Here is a 19,508-nt window from a genome sequence, read left to right on the forward strand (position 1 = left end):
TTTTTTTTTTAAAGATTTTATTTATTTATTTGAGACAGAGAGAATGAGAGAGAGAGAGCACATGAGAGGGGGGAGGGTCAGAGGGAGAAGCAGGCACCCTGCCGAGCAGGGAGCCTGATGCGGGACTCGATCCAGGGACTCCAGGATCATGACCTGAGCCGAAGGCAGTCGCTTAACCAACTGAGCCACCCAGGCGCCCCCTGGTATGATTTTTAAGAAGGAAATTAAAGTCAGGCTAAATAGAAGGGTATATATATGTGGCCAGAGCCCTTCCCCTTCCAGCCCCTCCCCTTCTTTACCCTTGAGAGTGAGGGAGTCTTGCAGCAAAAGAGCATCAAAATTATGCTTTGTAGATCAGCAGAAGCAGCTGCAGGGAGTTTTTTCCTGGTTTATAGGTGCTCTACTCTGAGGAATATAAGGGTCCACTGTCCACCTCCTAGGAAGCGGTGGGTGTCCTGAGGCTCTGATTCAAGGAGTGGCAGGATAGAGCTGGAACCAAGGAAGAGAGTGGAATAGTAAGCAGAAAGCGGAAGTGAGACGGAGAGAACTTTCATGTGCCCATCTGAGATGCATGCCTTACACACTGGAGGGCAACTCAATGAGGACAAGCAAGAAACATTTTGAACCTTTCTCAGGACTCTTGATGGTGGGTTCCGGGTTTGAATGGGCACTCTCCAGTAACACCTGTACATCCTTCCCGACATAGTGACAAGTTACATATGAAAGTCACTGGGAAACTGAGTGATACTGGTATCACTATGACAAGAGTCAATTCGATATATATTTACTGAATGCATACCATGTGCCAGGCAGTGGGAACCTAAGGAAGGAAAGGAAACAATAATCATTGAGCCTTTGCAGCCATAAAGGGATGCTGTTAGTCAGATCTCCATATCATAGATCTCAAGGCCATGTACTCCTATTACAAAGGCAGTTTCACATATGTCTGTGATTGTTTCATTACTGCGTGTCAGGCTGTAAGCTCTATGAGAGCAGACAGCTGTCTTTTTCTTCTTCACCACTGTGTCTTAGAGCTAAGCATAGATTCTAGTATTGGACAGCCATCCAATACTGTTGATTGAATGAGTGCTACCATGTATTACCCCTTTGTGTGTGTATGTGTGTGTGTGCGGGGGGTATTATCCCGTTTTATAAGTGTGGAAATAGCCACAAAATACAAGACCACACAGAAGGGAGGATTCCAAACTGATGCAGGGAGGATTCCAAAACAGCTCAGGCTGACTCCCCAACCCAGGGTCTTTCTACCACGTCATGCTCCCTTCCCGGGGTTGAAGGGGCTTAGACTGGTGGGAGAGACAGGCAGGAATGCCTGTACCGGGTAAATACTAGCGACACGAAAGAGATACGAACTGGAGGCGGTGCGGCGGGGAAAGGTGGGGGTCCCCAACTCTGTTTAAATCCCGCCCACCCAGAGGAAGCAAAATTGAGTGGATCGGCTTGTGCATCCTGCTCAGAATCCAAATTGAGAGGAAGGTGGAAAGAGTTAGGACGCCCTGGGAAAGGAATGAGGGAGAAGGGAGGAGGAAGGGATGTCAAGAACAGGGGTGGCAGCAGTTCCTTCTTGCGTCGTGTCTGTTGCGGCGCAACACGATCCTTGGACCCAGCGGGGGCTGTCAAGGTGATTCATTAAATGGTACTTGGCAGCCGCGAGGCTAAGTTCACCTGCACAGGTGGGGCGTCAGCGCGCGAGCAGCTTACCAGACGGTGGCCTCATAAAATAGCTTCTCCCCAATCTGGAAGGGGTGGAGGGGAGATAAATAACGCTTTCTTGTGGGGAAGAGGTTTAGTAAATAAGGAATGTGAGGGCTCTGAAGAGAATTACAGTACAAGCACCATGGCTATTATCCTAATCGGGCACCATTTCAACACCTCTCCCTTCAAGTCAACCAGCCCTACAACAGGATTTATTTTCCAATGAGCGAAATCCCCGCCCGCCAACTCCGAGCGGCTTGGATGAGAGCTCTGTGGGAAACAGCAGCGACGAGGAGAGGCTATTTTGGGTGTGGGAACGCGGAGGGAGGAGGGGCGGCGCCGCCAGGCTGGGCGCGGGTGCGCGGGGAAAGCCTCCAGCTCGGGCTGCCACGGCAACCGCGTCCAGGCAACGCGCCCGGAAGCGGCTCGGGCGGCGCGCGGCGGCTCGCGCCCCCCGGGAGCCGCGAACCCGGCCGGGCCGCGCGCCGGGCCAGGCGGCAGGCGCGCGCTGATTGGACGGCGCTCCCCGCGGCGCGGGCCCGCAGCCGGGCGCCCCGCACAGCCCGCGCCAGCGGCCGCCGCACCCAGCCGCGCCGACGAAGACATGGGCAGCCGCGGCGCGCCCGTCCCCCGCCCCGGTGAGTGCCGCGCCCCGGGCCCCCGGCCGGACGTGCTCCGCTCGCCGGCGGCGGGAGCTCCCTGGGACGGCCGGTGACCTTGGGGCAGCCGCCGGGGAGACAGGCTTGGGGGGCAGAGAGAGAGCTGCGCGTGGCCCATGTGACGTGCTGCCGGCGACAGGGTTAACTGCATGCTGACGCGAGGGGATGAAGTTGGGCACAGAACGCAACTGGCATTGCATTTTTGCGGGGGCCGGGGGGAGTTGCGTGCTAGCAAACCAACAGAAGCCGGGAGGGACTGTCGGGGGGAGCTGGGGTGGTGCACAGATTGCCAGGGGGTGCTGGTAAGTCAGCCGTCCCACTACTCAGAGCTGAGTGACCTTGGACAGGTTAACCTCTCTGCCTCCCCCCACCCCTCTCTCATTAAAAGGAGAGGCTTGGGCTCTTTGCGGTTCCACAGAGCTGTTGGTACCATTGCACTGTGAGGTTAGAAAGGGCCCCAAAGTATGGTTCTGCAGGTACAGGATATACAGGACTTAATCATGTTTATTCGACAAGGGGATTCCATTAATTGGCTCTCAACGTGGCAAGAAATCTCATCGTTTTATGGAAGATTATGGACAGAAAGCCGTGGGTGGCCCAGAGAGTGGCTTCTCAAGATGTCCAGCTGAAAACCTCTTGGGTGCTCTAAAAGTCACGAACAAAATCAGGGTTAAGCCTCCCGAGTTGTTCTTTCCTGGAGTTAATCTCATAGGAAACTTTGTATTTGAACAGGTAAAATCAAAACCCAATAGTGGCAGGCAGCAGCAAATTAAGTGAGTCATTTCTTCAATATGCACGAGGTTGTGTGTGTGTGTGTGTGTGTGTGTGTGCGCGCGCGCGTGTGTGTGCGCGTGCCCGGCTGCGCTCACGCTCTCATCTTGAAGTCTGTGTATGTCAATGACAGACATTATTTCATAGGAGTAACCAGAAATAATGTGAGAATGGTTTGAGTCCGCAGAAGTGCAGCTCTCTGGGAAACAGGGGCAAACATTTGCAGCTTGCTCTTTAAATAGGAGTTGGGTTGGTGAAAGTAAATAGATTCTCTACTGAGAACCATCCCTAGGGTTTGCCCATTGTGCCTGAGGTGGGGGCCTTGTCATGGAGTGTGTGTCTGTGAGGAAGGTACTCCTGAGACGCAGTAGGCTGTGACACCTCTTCTATTTTTAGCATCAGCTGGTGCTAAAAAGACACTCAGGCCCCTTTCTATATTCTCATTCCATAAACTTCCCTATTCCAAGGAGGGGAAAGGGAGGAAATGCCCGGTCCCTCTCATGGGTCCTTGGGGTTGCCTCTTCTGGCTTTCTGCTCTAAAGCCACCCTTAATGTTCATTCCAATCTGATTTCATCTGTATAAAAATGTGGGTTGGGGGGCGCCTGGGTGGCTCAGTTGGTTGGGCGACTGCCTTCGGCTCAGGTCATGATCCTGGAGTCCCTGGATCGAGTCCCGCATCGGGCTCCCTGCTCGGCGGGGAGTCTGCTTTGCCCTGTGACCCTATCCCCTCTCATGTGTTCTCTCTCATTCTCTCTCTCTCAAAATAAATAAATAAAATCTTTAAAAAAAAAAATGTGGGTTGGGAAGAAAACATTTTCAGTGTTAATGAATAAGCTTCTGTAAGCTTGTTTACCTGATGCTTTAATAATCTTTAATGGTTTACATGTTAGAAATCTGATAGCATTCAGACAGAAAAATCCTTACTGCAGGAATTCAGCCACTAAGCCCTACAAATCTTTAATGAATCACACATCATTACACTTGGAAACCTCGTGGACAAACTAGTCCACCTTCTCTCTCTGTAGGCCACTGGCCTGTGTGTCTCCAAACCTGCCTTTCAGTCTCTTGTTTCTCACATCCTGCAGCCATACTTCTGAATTTTCATTTTCCTCAGCCGAGCCCATCTTCTGTCCCTCCCCTAGCACCAGAGCCCGAGTGAACAATTTCTCTCAGAATAGCCCTCTCCCGTCTCAGTCTCACCAGAGCAGGGATTGGATTTCCTGCTTCTCAGTGCCACTTCCAGACCATTAACCCGTCACTAACAAAGTCTTCCGTTTACAACGTCATGCTGTCTGCTGGTGCCCCGTACCTTCCTTCTTATGTTCTGGATCGGTGCTTGCCAAACCTGATGGCTCCTTAGAATCACCCGGAGTATTATGAAAAATGTGGGTCTTTAGACTCTCTCAAATACACCAAATGAGAGTCATCAAGATGGGCAGGACCTACAAATCCTTATTTTGAAAACAAACCCAAAAAGAAGAAGGAGGAGGAAGGAGGATGGGGAGAGCAAACAGAGTTCTGTGGGCGATTCCGATGTACACCCAGGTTTGGCAAGCACTTCCCTGATGCTACAAAAAAGTAACAGACAGATAAACACGAGCAACTAGCTTGGTTCTTTTCTCTACCTTGTTTCTTGTCCGTGCCTTTGGGGTTTATGCTGGGGTTCTATTAACTCATTGACCTTGAAGTTCCTCAACGTCTTCAGTATCAAATCCTATGGCCTTAATCTCCACTTTACTTCAACCACTCATATTTTGGACTTGTTTAGTCTTGGGAGTTTTTTCCACCTTCAAGATCTGGACTTCAGCCTGCTCAGCTGATTCTTAACACTTACAGCACTGGATTTTAACCATTATTGAAGACTCTGGTCCCTTAATTGCTTGATGTTCCAATCCGTTTGTGGCTCCATTTCTCCGCTTGGAGTCTAGATGTTGCCAGCCATTTCTCTTCTGTCTGGAATCCTGGAATCTTTATTCTTAACATATTGGGCTTCTCATATTCCAGTCCTCAATCCAAAATCACCCTCATTATCTACTTTTTCTTCTCCCAGCCTGCCAAGTTACCCAGGAGAAAGTCACAAAGACCTGTGGACTGGTTCCACTGCAAATTTATGCTGGCTCTAATTTCACCTAGGTCTTGCTTTTCTATGAAAAAAAAAAAAAAAACAAACCCATCTTTTATTAACTCTCAACTGCATTCCTTTAGAGGTTGTGCCAGATTTTCCCATTCCTTACACTTCCAGTTTCCTTTCAGCAGATAGCCTTTTTTCACTGAAGAGATGAAGGATGTCCACATCCTGGTTTACTGCCCTCTGCCTCAATGTAAGCTCTCATTGTAACCACCTCACCACCCCAAACATTTTTCTTTCTTTTTTTTTTTCAAAGATTTTGTTTATTTATTAGAGAGAGAGAGAGAGAGAGCATAAGCAGGGTGAGGGGCAGAGGGAGAAGCAGACTCCCCGCTGAGCAGGGAGCCTGCTGCAGGGCTCGATCCTGGGATTCCGGGATCATGACCTGATCCTAAAGCAGACGCTTAACCGACTGAGCCACCCAGGCCTCCCCCGCCAAACATTTTTCTTTACTCATCTTTGTCCTTCTTTATTTCCTCTTTCTCTGAGGGAACAAAATCTCTACAAGTCCCCTCCCATAATTGACCCACATATACTACACACTCTCCCTTCTCTGGACTTTTCTCCTTCTTTCTTGCCTCATGTAGGAACTTGCTCTATTATTCCCTTTATTCAGTTTCTTTGGTCCCTCCTTACTCTGCCCAACTCTCACCCCACCATATATGCAAGTCATCCTTCTCATAATAAAAGAAACTGTGCTAGAGTCCCAGCTCTGTCCACTAGAACTTTCTGTGATGATGGAAATATTTTGTACCTCTGCTGTCCAGTATGATCATCACTAGCCACGATGTGACTACCGAGCACGTGAAATGTGGCTAATGCGACCGAGGAACTCAATTAATAGTTTTTGTTAAATTTTTAAAAAGATTTTTATGTATTTATTTGAGAGAGAGAGAGTGCACACATGAGCAGGGGCAGAGGCAGAGGGCGAGGGAGAAGCAGACTCCCCACTGAGCGGGTAGCTGGATGCGGGGCTCGATCCCAGGACCCTGAGATCATGACCTGAGCCGGAGGCAGATGCTTAACCGACTGAGCCACCCAGGCGCCCCAAGGTTTTGTTAATTTTAAATTCATTTCAAGAGCACACGGGGCGATGGCTATGGAGTCTGGCAACATAGTGCTGCACCCCGCTGCTGTGTTCAAATGTCTTCCTTCCGGGTTTCCCTCCTTTGACTGCCCACTCACTTGTCTGGCCCCACCCTCACCTTTGTGCTGAAACTGCTTTCTTGTAGGGCTCCCGCAGCGGAGTCCTAGTTGCGGAGCTGAGGCCTTTGCTCTGACTTTCCCTCCTTGATCTGCCCTGCCACCTGCTGCCCAGATCTCTCTCTTTCCTTGTCTCCGTGTCACTGGTTATCCACACGCAACTCGATCCTCACTGTCTCCCGTTTACCCCTGACTTCCAAACGTAGGATTTTGTGGGGTCCTTCTTGGCATTCTTCTCTTCCTCTGCTGGCCTCCTGCCTTCTCTCTGTCCCAGCTGTCAACTCACCTTGGGGCTGACGTTAGTTGTCATTGGGTGGTTGCCCACGATTCACTTGCATCCTGTTCTTTCGACCCAGCTCTGCCTCTGTGAGGCACATACTCCCAACACTCCTGTTATGCAGGTGAAGGACTTGGAGCAAAGAGAAATTAGAATAACCGGAGTCCTTGACCAGTTGTGAAGGAGCAGACCTGGGAAAGGAATTCCGGCAATCTGACCCGAGAGCCTGCTTTCACTAGGCTTTCCCTAGGCCTCCAGAGGCCTGCCCTCTCCCAAATCCCATTCCGAATCTGACACCCAGAAGCCCGACTGTTTGGTCTCTAAGCAGCTCTTCATCCTGGCTTCCTTAAATCACTTTCCCCTTTTTAACTTTTTATTTTGAAATAATTCAGATTTACAGAAAAGTTGCAAGAATAATTTAAATAATTTGCATCTTTAACCCAAATTCTATAAATATGAACTATTTGCCCCACTTGCTTTATCCTTCTCTCTTTCGTGCTCTCTCCGCACACACACACACACACACACAGATACACACACTCATGCGCACACACATGCACACATACATATGTTGTTGCAGTTTTTCAGAGCCATGTCAGAGTTAAGTTATAGACACGATGCCCCTTTACCTACCTCCCCCAGTACTTCAGTATTACTTCCTAAAAAACAAGGACATTTTCTTGCATAATGAGTGTCCAAAATTGAGACATTGTCATTGATTCTGTGCTGTTTAATCTACAGACCTTGCGCACATGTCACCAATAACCCTAATAATGTCCTTTATAGTAAAAGAGGAGGAAAAAAAATCTTTAAATCTTTTGCTCTGTTAGTTGTCATGCCTCTTTAATCTCCTTTCATCTGGATGGTTCCTCAGTTGTTCTTTGTCGTTCATGGCCTTGGTGCTTTGGAAGGGTACAGGCTGTTATTTTGTACAGTATCTTTTAACTGGGGTTTGCCTGGTGTTTCTCATGGTGGATTTCGGGAGGCACCCCACAGGGCAACAGTGTGCCCCTCTCACTGCATTCCCTAATGATTTCTGTGCCTGGTGCCATCCTCTGTGACCCACTCTTGATCCCAGTGGTCATTCTAACTTCTCTTCGCCACCCTCCCACATGCAGTTGGCCATTGAGTGTGGAGGTCCTCCCTGCACAGTCTCCCTCAATTGCTCACTTCCTCTCTGTTTCTACTGCCTCCCTCCTGTTTTAGAAGTCGACGCCTCTGCACACAATCCCAGCGGCCCTCCACCAGGAAGCCCTGTGCCGGGAATTTCCACTAGTTGGCGCATCCTCCACTTTGCCCTCCCTCCACCCTTTCTCGTGCTGCCCTGTGTCCTTAACTCATCCCTTTGAATGCCCAGCTCAAATGCTTTTCTCGATGGCCTGGTTCACACCGGTCCTGCCTTCGGCTCAGAGGCGAGGCCTGGTATGTACCACTCACGTGGCAGGTACCAGCCTCGCTACTCTTGCCTGGGGGCCTGCCTGTTTTATTTTCCTGTCGACTTGGAGCTTTGGAGTGTGGGAGCTGTGTCTTGATCAGCACTGTTGAGGCTCAATGAGTATTTGCTGACTGGACTCATTTCCTTGATGAAATCAGGTAGCGAACTGTGCAGGGTGATCATAGAGTTGTCTGCTAGCACCTGGTATGTGATGGTGGGTGTGAGACCCATGCCTTACTCCAGGACTCAGGTAGATGGGAGTTCAAAGTAAGGCCTTTTAGCAAAGCGACGGGTAATTGGAAAAGGTACTAACGTACCTTTGCATCTTTAACCCAAATTCTATAAATATGCAAGTGGAGTAAGTGATTTTCCCCTGATGACACCTGAACCTTGTGTGTATGTGTCAAGACAAAGAATTGGCACATTTGATTAAAAAAAAAAGAGTAGGGCGCCTGGGTGGCTCAGTTGGTTAAGCGACTGCCTTCGGCTCAGGTCATGATCCTGGAGTCCCTGGATTGAGTCCCGCATCGGGCTTCCTGCTCGGCAGGGAGTCTGCTTCGTCCTCTGACCCTATCCCGTCTCAGGTGTTCTCTCTCTCTCATTCTCTCTCTCTCAAATAAATAAATAAAATCTTTAAAAAAATAAAAATTAAAATTAAAATTAAAAAAAAGAGTAGAGAAACCTAACATAGCATATTAAAATGGCCCATCTATTTCTTCACACCCCAAATGAGCAGTTGCATGTGTGAGGAGCAGTTTCTCAGGCTCGCATCCTCCCTGGGAGCCCTTGGACCACCTGTTTCTCTCCACTTCATTGTCTAGCCACCTCTTCCCCTTCTGCTTGCCCAGCAGCGCTGCCTTTCTGCCTTCACTCTTTCCCCCCCTTCTCCCTTGTTTCTCCTTCTGACCCTTCCTTTCTCTTAATAACTCTTCTGCTTTCATCCCTCTCTCTGTATGCATTATTTTACTTTTTGACTTGTTGGATGTGGTTTTATGTTCCATGCGTTTTTAATATAAAGGCAGGTGAAAAAAGATAGACAGTGTTTTTGTTTTTGTTTTTACTACTCAGTGCTCTTCTGTTGCTCCCCCCCAGCCCCCAACCCCCACCATGGCTCAGCGGTTCTTGGTATTTTAAAAACATAGCAGTGATAATAAGATGGTTTATTTGGTTACCTTTCTGGACCACCAGGAAAGTTACTGGGAATGTGCTGGTTGACAGACATCAAAAGGTCTGAATTTTTCAGTCTCTGTTAAAGCAAAATTGGCATTTGAAGTCAGTCGTCAGATTTTCGGATGGTGAGTTGTTGAGCTCGTTGGAAGGACAGTATCTCTGCTCCAGGCGTGCCTGTGCTTGCTGGCTGGTGGTCAGCTTTTTTCTCATTCTTAAGAGAATGCTTTTGTGCAGGTGACATCTTCTCTGGATAAAGTAGCTGCAGAAGTGAAGGCAAGAGATTCTGCTGCTTAGCGGAGTGGGGCTTACATACAAAGCGTGTTTATGTGGGAGAGAATGTGTGGGGGTTGCTTTCACATTATGGAATTCTTAAAATTGTTGAACCGGGAAGATGTTATTCAGAAACCCCTGGTGCCTTCAGCTTGTTTTTTGTTGATTTCAGATTTCTTTTTTCCCCATTTTTAATTATCTCTTGAAGAGCACAGGAGTCCTCCCCTGCTCTCTCTAAAATAGTTATAAAATTAATGCACTGAAGTCAAGTTGTTACTCTAAATAAAAGAGTCTCTCATAGACTCCTGTGTTCAGCAGAGAGGTCCAGCCCCCTCCTGCTGTGTATGAGAAAAAGGGCAGAAGCTGGAGGCTGGATCTTTTTTCCATGGCCAAATCCTTAGCTTTTCAGTTGGAGATGCATGTAGGGTAGAACCCAAAAGTCACAACTAGAATTCTGTCTGCAGACACAGTCGTGCCTTCCTTTCAATGGTCCTTGGTGCATCTGGGGGTGTAGGTAATTTAGTAGGTAGAAAGTTTACACCAGCTTTTAGTAATTTTTTTTTTTTTTTTTTCTGTTCTAGCTGTTGCCTTTGGCAGATTCCCTTTTTAACATTTGGTGATGTGTCTTCTCTAATGCTAGAAAGAAAGTTGCCAAATATAGCTGTGGAGCATAATAAAACACCCTAAAAGTAATATTAAGACACTTCTTTTTGGTGTGGGTGCCCGTGTGCACTGCAGGGCAACCTGAAGGAGTCTGCCAAGCTCACAGCTGGAGGGGATCTTGAGTCAGCAATCGATATGTCATCTGGGCAGAGCAACTCAATAATTAAAATGGTGGGCCTTACCAAATTAGAAAAACAAGCCAGTGAACAAGTATTTATGAGTGTCTGTGAAGAGGTGCTGAGCTGGGCTTCACGGCGGTTACAGATGCTTGTGGTAGGAGGTCCCTGCTGCCCCAGAGTAGCTCAGCTGGGGAGACATAATCCATAAAAAGTTCAAATAACAATAGAAGATTTAAATAGCATTTCAAAATGGCTGTTATTAATAGATGGGAACAAAAACCAATCTGTTTTTGCAAGCGTTCTCCTAAAAACGTTAACATTATTCTAAGGTATGGAGAATGGATTAAAGCCACACTGGTGGCCGTTCCTGGGGTCCTAGGGGTTCAAATGCTTCCAGTCCATTTGTGAATCCATCTGGACCTGACAGAGGACACATATATGTTACAGATTTACTGGATCTTATCGGTTATGTAGCAATCCCTGTTCTTGCTGGCAGCCACCATCAATGTTTTGAGCATTTTTAAGTTTTTGTTTGTTTTTTTTTTTTTAAGATTTTATTTATTCATTTGAGAGAGAGAATGGGAGAGAGAGCACGAGAGGGGGGAGGGTCAGAGGGAGAAGCAGGCTCCCCGCTCAGCAGGGAGCCCGATGCGGGACTCGATCCCGGGACTCCAGGATCATGACCTGAGCCGAAGGCAGTCGCCCAACCGACTGAGCCACCCAGGTGCCCTTGTTTGTTTGTTTTTAATGGGTCAAAAGCACAGCCACTCTTCACCTCAGCAGACGGGAAAGAAAACAAGTCTTGCAAAGTAGAATCAAGGCCATTTTCACAAAAGGCATTAAAAAATAGTTGCCTTGGGACCCTGTGGAGAGACTCACACTGTCGCTGGAGCCTAAGACTTTTGGGATGCCGTGCTGGGGGCTCCCACTGATGGCGGCCACTGGACCTGTGTACGACGCCTGATTCCCGACATAAGGGCATTCCAGGGCTTTGATGAAGGCTTCAGCAAGTGTACCGGGCTCAAGCCTCATAATGTGCCCACAAGGGAATGGGGCTTGGGGAATAATTCACAGAAAACTGGAAGTTGTTGTTTGATGAGTATAGAGTTTCAGTTTGGGAAGACGAAAAAGTTCTAGAGATCTTTATATCTAGAGATACAAAGTTAACACTACTGTGCTGCACATTTACATTTTTTAAAGATGATAAATCTTGTTTTACCTGTTTTTAACCACAGTAAAAAAAAAAAAGCGCCCTGCAAACTTATTTTAACTGAACGATAGCATATCATTTAAACCCAGAATCAGGCTTGTCTCTTGGTTTTAATAAATGTACATGGGCAATTTCTGATGTTTTGTTTTGTTTTGTTTTGCTCATTGGTTCGTTCTTTTATTCAAAAAGTTTGTATTTAGATTTTTGTCATTGTGAAAATAGCATACTTATTAAAGTCTTTTGAAAATAAGGAGAAGTGGAATAAAAATATACCCAATGCCACTATTTATAATTTATTTCTTTACATTGTTTTTAAAAATATTATAATAGTACTTTTAGTACTGGAACCCCTGTCCCACTCCCCTCAGTTGAGGGACTTCTGGGTTGCTGGGGTAATGTAGAATTGGAAAGAAATGTCAAGGTGTGTCAGGTAAGATTCAGAGAAGGACATTTTGGTATGAGGATGCCCAATGTCTTAGAGGCTGTGTGAGGCCTTCTAACATTCCCTCCTTTGGTGACTTACCCAGATTTCTCCCAGATCCACCTCATAACTATAATGCCGTTTCCATCCCCAAATGTGCTAGCCCATACATTTCTTGCAAGGATGGCTCATCTACTCACCAAAATTCTGTCCAGGTTTAGGAAGAGGGAGCTGTCTATTAAGAAGAAGACAGGGTGTGCTTATTTGTGCTGTTTCATTTTCTTTGCACATAATTTAGAGGCACTCCCTCAATCTGAGCCCTGTGGTTAATTTATAGAAAGCTCCTGCTGTTATCAGTGGTCTCTCTTTGGCCGTCTTTATCAATCTAATACTTCCGGCTTTGGAATTAGTCATCCCTGGCCTCGATTGCACAGCCCTCTTCCTCCTCCTTGTACTGAAAACAAATGACTTACCCAGACACCAGCTATTCACATCACAGGGCCGTGCCAGCAATTTGGCACAGGGTGGGTTGGGGGAATGGCGTTAAAGGTAGCCACAAGTCAAGGAAGGGTTTATTTGGGGCGCCTGGGTGACTCTGTCGTTAAGCGTCTGCCTTTGGCTCGGGTCATGATCCTGGAGTCCTGGGATCGAGTCCCGCATCGCGCTCCCTGCTCGGCAGGAAACCTGCTTCTCCCTCTCCCACTCCCCCTACTTGTGTTCCCTCTCTCGCTGTGTCTCTCCGTCAAATAAATAAATAAAATCTTTAAAAAAAAAAAAAAAGGAAGTGTCCATTCGTGGAGGAAGAGCCCTGTGGTGGGTCAGATCGGAGATGGGAAGAAGGAAGATAGGGTGGCCTGCGCACACAGAGGGTGGTGGTTGTCTTGTCCTTGAACGCTCCATTCACCTCCATGGGCCCAGGGTCAGGTGAGCTCCTCACCTTGGGGAGGAGGAGGAGAAAGAGAGGGTATGGCAGAGGTAGACCTTAAAAATTGGTAGGTCCTTTATTTTTATTTTTTTTAAAGATTTTATTTATTTATTTGAGAGAGACAGAGAGAGCACAAGAGGGGGAGGGTCAGAGGGGGAAGCAGACTCCCCGCCGAGCAGGGAGCCTGAAGCGGGACTCAATCCCGGGACTCCAGGATCATGACCTGAGCCGAAGGCAGTTGCTTAACCAACTGAGCTACCCAGGTGCCCGGTAGGTCCTTTAAACTCAAGTTAAAATATTTGTACCATCTAAATTGTGGTGCCAAGGAACAAAACTCTTTTCAAGCTCTGATTATGGTTTTATATAGTACTATAAATCCTTTTTCAAATCTTGTTCTTTAAAAAAAAACTTAGCATTGGGCGCCTGGGTGGCTCAGTTGGTTAAGCGACTGCCTTCGGCTCAGGTCATGATCCTGGAGTCCCTGGATTGAGTCCCGCATCGGGCTCCCTGCTTGGCAGGGAGTCTGCTTCTCCCTCTGACCCTCCTCCCTCTCATGCTCTCTGTCTCTCATTCTCTCTCTCTCAAATAAATAAATAAAATCTTAAAAAAAAAAAAAAACAACTTAGCATTATAGCTAGCATATCAGTATTTTCTATGTTACTTCATAGTCTTTGTAACCATTATTTTAAATAGCTATTGATATTCTCTTGAGTGGATGTGCCATGTTTTAATTAACTACTCTTTTATTGTTGGACATTTAACCAAGTCATTTATAGAAATATTAACATTTAGATAAGATCACATATTAAGTATGGATAAAATGCTTTAGGTCTACAGACTTGATGAAGATCAGTTAGTGTTCTAATTTCATGGTCCTCAGGAAATCTAGGGCAAGATTGAGTTCTAAGTGTGTGTGCTGGAGAGACTAACACTTTGACTTCCTTCCCCCTCATGGTCTTTTTTTTTTTTTTTTTTTTTTTAATTTTTATTTATTTATTTGACAGAGAGAGACACAGCGAGAGAGGGAACACAAGCAGGGGAAGTGAGAGAGGGAGAAGCAGGCTCCCCGCGGAGCAGGGAGCCCGATGCGGGGCTCGATCCCAGGACCCCGGGATCATGACCTGAGCCGAAGGCAGACGCTTAACGACTGAGCCACCCAGGCGCCCCCCCCTCATGGTCTTTATGTGATTGTTTGTTTGTTTCAAAGATTTTATTTATTTGTTTGTCAGAGAGAGAGAGAGCACAAGCAGAGGAAATGGCAGGCAGAAGCAGACTCCCCCTGAGCAAGGAGCCCAATGTGGGACTCAATCCCAGGACCCTGGCATCATGACCTGAGCTGAAGGCAGACGCTTAACCAACTGAGTCACTCAGGTGTCCTTGTTTATGTTTAAGTAGGGTTGGGAAAAAGTAATTTTCTTTCTTTTTTAATGGTAGAATGAAAAATTAAGTTTAAGAAGTAAAACATCATACATTTAGTTGAAACCCTCTGTATCCATATGTCTGATCCCTCTGTTTCTCACTCAGAGACAATTATGACTCTGATTTGGTGTCTTCCATTTCCATGCTCATCTTTAGATGTTATAGATTCGGCATATTATTTGGCATATCTTAAATCTTTATAAAAAGGCCTTAGGTGTCCATATCCTTTTTCGGCTTGCTTTTTTACTTAATATGTTTGTGGGATTCATTCACATTGGGACTTGCAATGCTAATCCATTTATTTCCACAACTGGTGGTTCTTCCATTGCATGAATATGTCATGCTTTATTCATCCTTTTGCCTAATGATAGGTGTTCAAGCCACCCCCCCAACCACCACCTACTTTTTTTGCTCTTAGAAACAATGCTACCTTGAGTATTCTTGTAAATGTCTCTTTGTGAACGTGGTTGAGAGGTCTTTTTTGGATATTTCTGAGCAGTGGAATCATTGGGCCATGGAGTTTGTGCATCCTCAGCTTTACTAGATGTTAAAGATTGCTTTCCAAAGTAGTGGTACTGATTCACATTCCCATCTGGTGTTCCTGTTGTTCCATATATATTCCTGTCAATACTTTATCTTACCACACTTGATTTTTGCCAACCTGATGGGGTGAAATGGTAAACCTTGCAATTTTATCTCTTGTGGCAAATTAGATTTATTTTGTAATTTGTTTCCACTGGCCAGCACAGAGCCAGTGTTATGAAAAAACTTGTTAAAGTTCTTATTCTTTCTTTAATATTTTTTTGAGATTTTTAAAAGTAAAACAACCATTTAGAAATTTATTAAAAGACTTAAATGTTAGATTATAAGATAAATAATCTCTTGTCAGTGAGCAGAACTACACTCTGTGATTTGGTATCAGAATCCCAGGTGACTACAGCTGCCAACTGAGGACAGGTGACTGCCACCTGATGGGTCTCTGCTGTGTTCTGTTGGTTAGAAGCAAGTCACAGGTCCCACTACACTCAAGGGGAGGGGATTACACAAATATGGACTCCAGGAGGCAGAGATCATGGGGGGCACCTTACATCCTGGTCTTTCCCCCACAATAGGTACCATGTTGTGATCATGTTTCAGCGTCAAGTTTCGCGTTTCAGGTTTAAATGTTTAGCACCACTACGGCAGTCAGAGACAGATTTCAGGAGACAGACTCTCGCAAGTCTGGTTCCCATCACAGTGAGAAAAGTAGCTGGCAGACTGGGGCTTGTGCTGCTTCTCACATGTTCTCCTTTTACACACATCCACATGGGAAACTAAATGATGTGCTTGGTGAGTGTGGGCTCAGGGCAGAGGAGTGAACAGGAATATCTTAGTGGCTAATGTCATTGGACCGTGAGAACTTTTAATACATCCCTCTCCATCACAGAACTCTTCCTGCGGCCCCAGATTCTTAGGTTGTTGGAAACACTGATAAATTTTGCCTCTTCAAACTCTGCTTTTACTAGATGTGCTGTGTATACTATCCCCCTTTCTGGTTGCACAGTCTCTAGTCAATATAATTCAGTTGATTAAAGTCAATATTATGAAATGTCTTCATTTCTGTCATCTGTCCTTGAGATTCATTTATCCAGCAGACATTCATTGATCATCACTGTGCCAGGTGCTTGGAATAAAGCTGTGGGAAAATTCAGCTCTTCATGGAGCCCACAGTATAGAGCCCAAGACTGACATTGAACCAGTAATGACAAATGTGATGACTGCTTGCCCTGTTTTACTTGTGAGTGTCAGCAGTATCTTGGATTGTTCTTACAGATCTGCTGATTTCATCCCTTCTTGATTCTTTAGATTTCATTGTCAGAGTCTGTATTTATCTATTTTTTAAGATTTTATTTACTTATTTATTTGACAGAGAGAGAGAGTGCACAAGCAGGGGGAGCGGCAGCAGAGCAAGAGGGAGAAGCAGGCTCCTCACTGAGCAGGGAGCCCGATGCGGGGCTCGATCCCAGGACCCTGGAATCATGACCTGAGCTGAAGGCAAACGCTTAACCAACTGAGCCACCCAGGTGTCCCCAGAGTCTCACTTTAACCTCAATTTTGGAAGTAGCTTGCACTCCGCCCCTCAAACTTTTATACTACCTGCATCATTTCATAAAACAAAGGAAAAGAGAGGAAAATAAGAGACCAAAAAGTTGAACTAAATCATGATTTAAAATAACATTTCAGCGTAAATGTTCATCAGTAAGGGGCTGCCTCACAATTTGGTGTATCCGTTCAGTGTAATATTATGCAGGCATTAAAAATCATGATGTGTCTTTATATATTTACATGGAAAGATGTTTATGATACAGTGCCAATTAGGGAATGCAGGGTACACATGCTATAGAGTATGATTTTATTTTTCTCAAAAAGGAAAATGTATCTTGGAGAGAGATCTTGAAAAAAATGTAAATCGATATATTAACATCAGCAATTTCTGAGTGGTGATTTTCACTTTGTTCTTTACACCTTTATGTAGAGCTTAAATTTTAATATTATATTAATTCCAGAAAGCATTTTTCAGTTTAGGAAAAGGTGTTTCTTAAAATGTTTCAAATTTCCTCATACAAAATATGTGTGTTGCAAATTGTTGTTTTCACATATGTGTCCTGATTCCAAAACACAAGTGACAACCATTGCTTCATTGTAGCTGTAACCTCAGCAGGTGCTGGTGTCAGGAGGAATAGCCTTGGCCAAATGAAAGGATTAAAGCAGATGTCCAGTCATTTCCCCACTAGTCCCACACAGGAAACCATATAATACCTCCTTTAACAAATGAGTACTATTTGCTAGTCCATTTAGCTAAGGTTTAATTTTTTTTTTTAAGATTTTATTTATTTATTTGACAGAGAGAGAGAGATAGGGAGAGCAGGAACACAAGCAGGGGGAGTGGGAGAGGGAGAAGCAGGCCTCCTGCCGAGCAGGGAGCCCGATGTGGGGCTCCATCCCAGCACCCTGGGATCATGACCTGAGCCGAAGGCAGACGCTTAACAACTGAGCCACCCAGGCGCCCCTAAGGTCTTACTTTTTAAAAAGAGATGTATTTTCCATCAGATGTGCATTAGCCAGGGAAAGGAAAGGAACCAGCCCTTCCTGGTAGCGTGTGGATTGCGCTAAGGCCAGACGGTGTTGTGGATTCCCCATAGTCCTGGCTGTGGGTAATGCCTGGTGAGGAAGAGGTGGAGGCTGTAGGTTCAAATCCCAGCTCCGTTCTTTCCTGGCCATGTGTGGTTGGGGCGGTTGCTGAATGTTTCTAAGTCTGTTTCCTCTGGGTAAATGGTGATAAGAGCATTCCTTCACCATTGAGGATGAATTCAACTAATGCCGATGAGTGTGCTCCGCGGAGTGTCTGACGCGGGTAAACACTTGGTGAGAGTGAGCGGCTCTTATTTAAGTGGTCCCCGGCTCAACAAGCTAAGGCCAGCCTGCTAAGATCACAGCAGGGAAGCCAGCATTCAAATAAGGGTCTTTCTGACCTCAGTGCCCGTGCTTTCCACGCTAGAGAAGTATGCCTGCCTGCTTGCCCTTGCACAAAGCGGGAGTGGGAGAGGCCAGGAGAGCACAGGCAGGAGGGGGAAGGAAAATGGACAATGGGAATGGGAAGTTAAGAAAACGGAAGGGGCAAAGGAAAATGCAGGGAGAGCCCTAAGTGGTAGGAAAAGGAAAAGGAAATGGAGAGCCGAGCAGAAGAGTGGGAAAAGCAAGAGGGAGGAGAGTGGAAGGCAGAAGCTCCTCCCCAGGCCCTGCCCTCCCCGGCTGAGTTCCTGGTCCCGGGACCTCTCCCCTCTTCTGACCCTCCTGCAGCTTGCCTTTCCCCTTCCCAGCCCTGGCCCCTCGCCACACTGCCCCAGCACTGCCCCAGGACAAAGTCTGAGCCCTGAGCGTGGGTTAGACCTAAGTTAGAGCACAACTCCCTCCCACCTGTCTTTGTAGACACACCTTCAGCTGTTCTCTGCTCTCTATTCTTTCCCTCTATTTTTAACTATAAGAAAATAGACTTTTTTCCCCTACCACCAGATTACAACCACTTTATTCATAAGTGCTTTGCCTATTTTTTTAAAATTCTGACACTCAGCAGAACCCATCAGTTCTGTATTTTGATAGTAAACTGAAAAACTAGCTTAATTTTTATATGATTGGCATTTAATTTTTCAGTTAAAGCTGCCATTATCAAAATCATGTATCATTTTACATTAAGTGATACTGTAGGTATTTCTACCCAGTGTCATCTTATTTTTTTAAAAGATTTATTTATTTTAGAGAGGGGAAGGGCAGAGGGAGAGGGAGAGAGAGAATCCAAGCAGACTTCCCACTGAGTGCGGAGCCCACAGCAGGGCTCTGATCTCACTACCCGGAGATAATGACCTGAGCCAAAATCAAGAGTCAGATGCTTAACCACATGAGTCACCCGGGTGCCCCCAGTGTCATTTTACTTATAAAAATATAATAAGAATCCTCATAATCACAATTAATTATTTTGGTTTAGATAATATCATTTCCCTTAACTCTTCTGTGAACTCCCAAACTCTATTGATATATTGCATATTTTGGGCATTTTGATTTTTACTTTTTTTTTTTAAAGATTTTATTTATTTTTTGACAGAGAAAGAGACAGTGAGAGAGGGAACACAAGGAGGGGGAGTGGGAGAGGGAGAAGCAGGCTTCCCGCTGAGCAGGGAGCCCGATGTGGGGCTCGACCCCAGTACCCTGGGATCATGACCTGAGCTGAAGGCAGACGCTTAACAACTGAGCCACCCAGGTGCCCTCTTTTTTTTTTTTTAAGATTTTATTTTTATTTATTTGACAGACAGCGAGAGAGGGAACACAAGCAGGAGGAGCGGGAGAGGGAGAAGCAGGCTTCCCGCTGAGCAGGGAGCCCGATGTGGGGCTCGATCCCAGGACCCTGAGATCATGACCTGAGCCAAAGGCAGACGCTTAACAACTGAGCCACCCAGGCGCCCCTGATTTTTACTTTTTCTTATTTTTTTCAACATTCCTTCCCTCCTTGCTTTACCTACCTGTCCCTTCCCCTAAGTTCCCCAAGTTTTTTAAACTCATAAACTGGGGATTAATATTATAACAGCAAAA

At 46.1% G+C, this 19,508-nt stretch overlaps 1 protein-coding gene across 11 annotated transcripts in view; it reads left to right on the plus strand.

Annotated features, from left to right (window-relative positions):
- FAM81A (family with sequence similarity 81 member A) overlaps positions 1–19,508 on the plus strand; it is a 132,512-nt gene that overhangs the window by 46,139 nt on the left and 66,865 nt on the right. Inside the window, exon 1 of one of the 11 annotated variants that reach the window (XM_081831184.1) lies at positions 2,235–2,351. The exons of 9 other annotated variants lie outside the window; for them this stretch is intronic. The gene's annotated coding sequence lies outside the window, so the exon portion shown is untranslated. Of the gene's footprint in view, positions 1–2,234; positions 2,352–19,508 lie in introns of those variants that run through there. One more of the 11 variants, XM_081831186.1, reaches the window with a different exon arrangement.

The sequence above is a fragment of the Leptonychotes weddellii genome, chromosome 9, assembly GCF_054177405.1.
Source record: "Leptonychotes weddellii isolate Sample4059 chromosome 9, ASM5417740v2, whole genome shotgun sequence".
NCBI classification, from domain to species: Eukaryota; Metazoa; Chordata; class Mammalia; order Carnivora; family Phocidae; genus Leptonychotes; species Leptonychotes weddellii.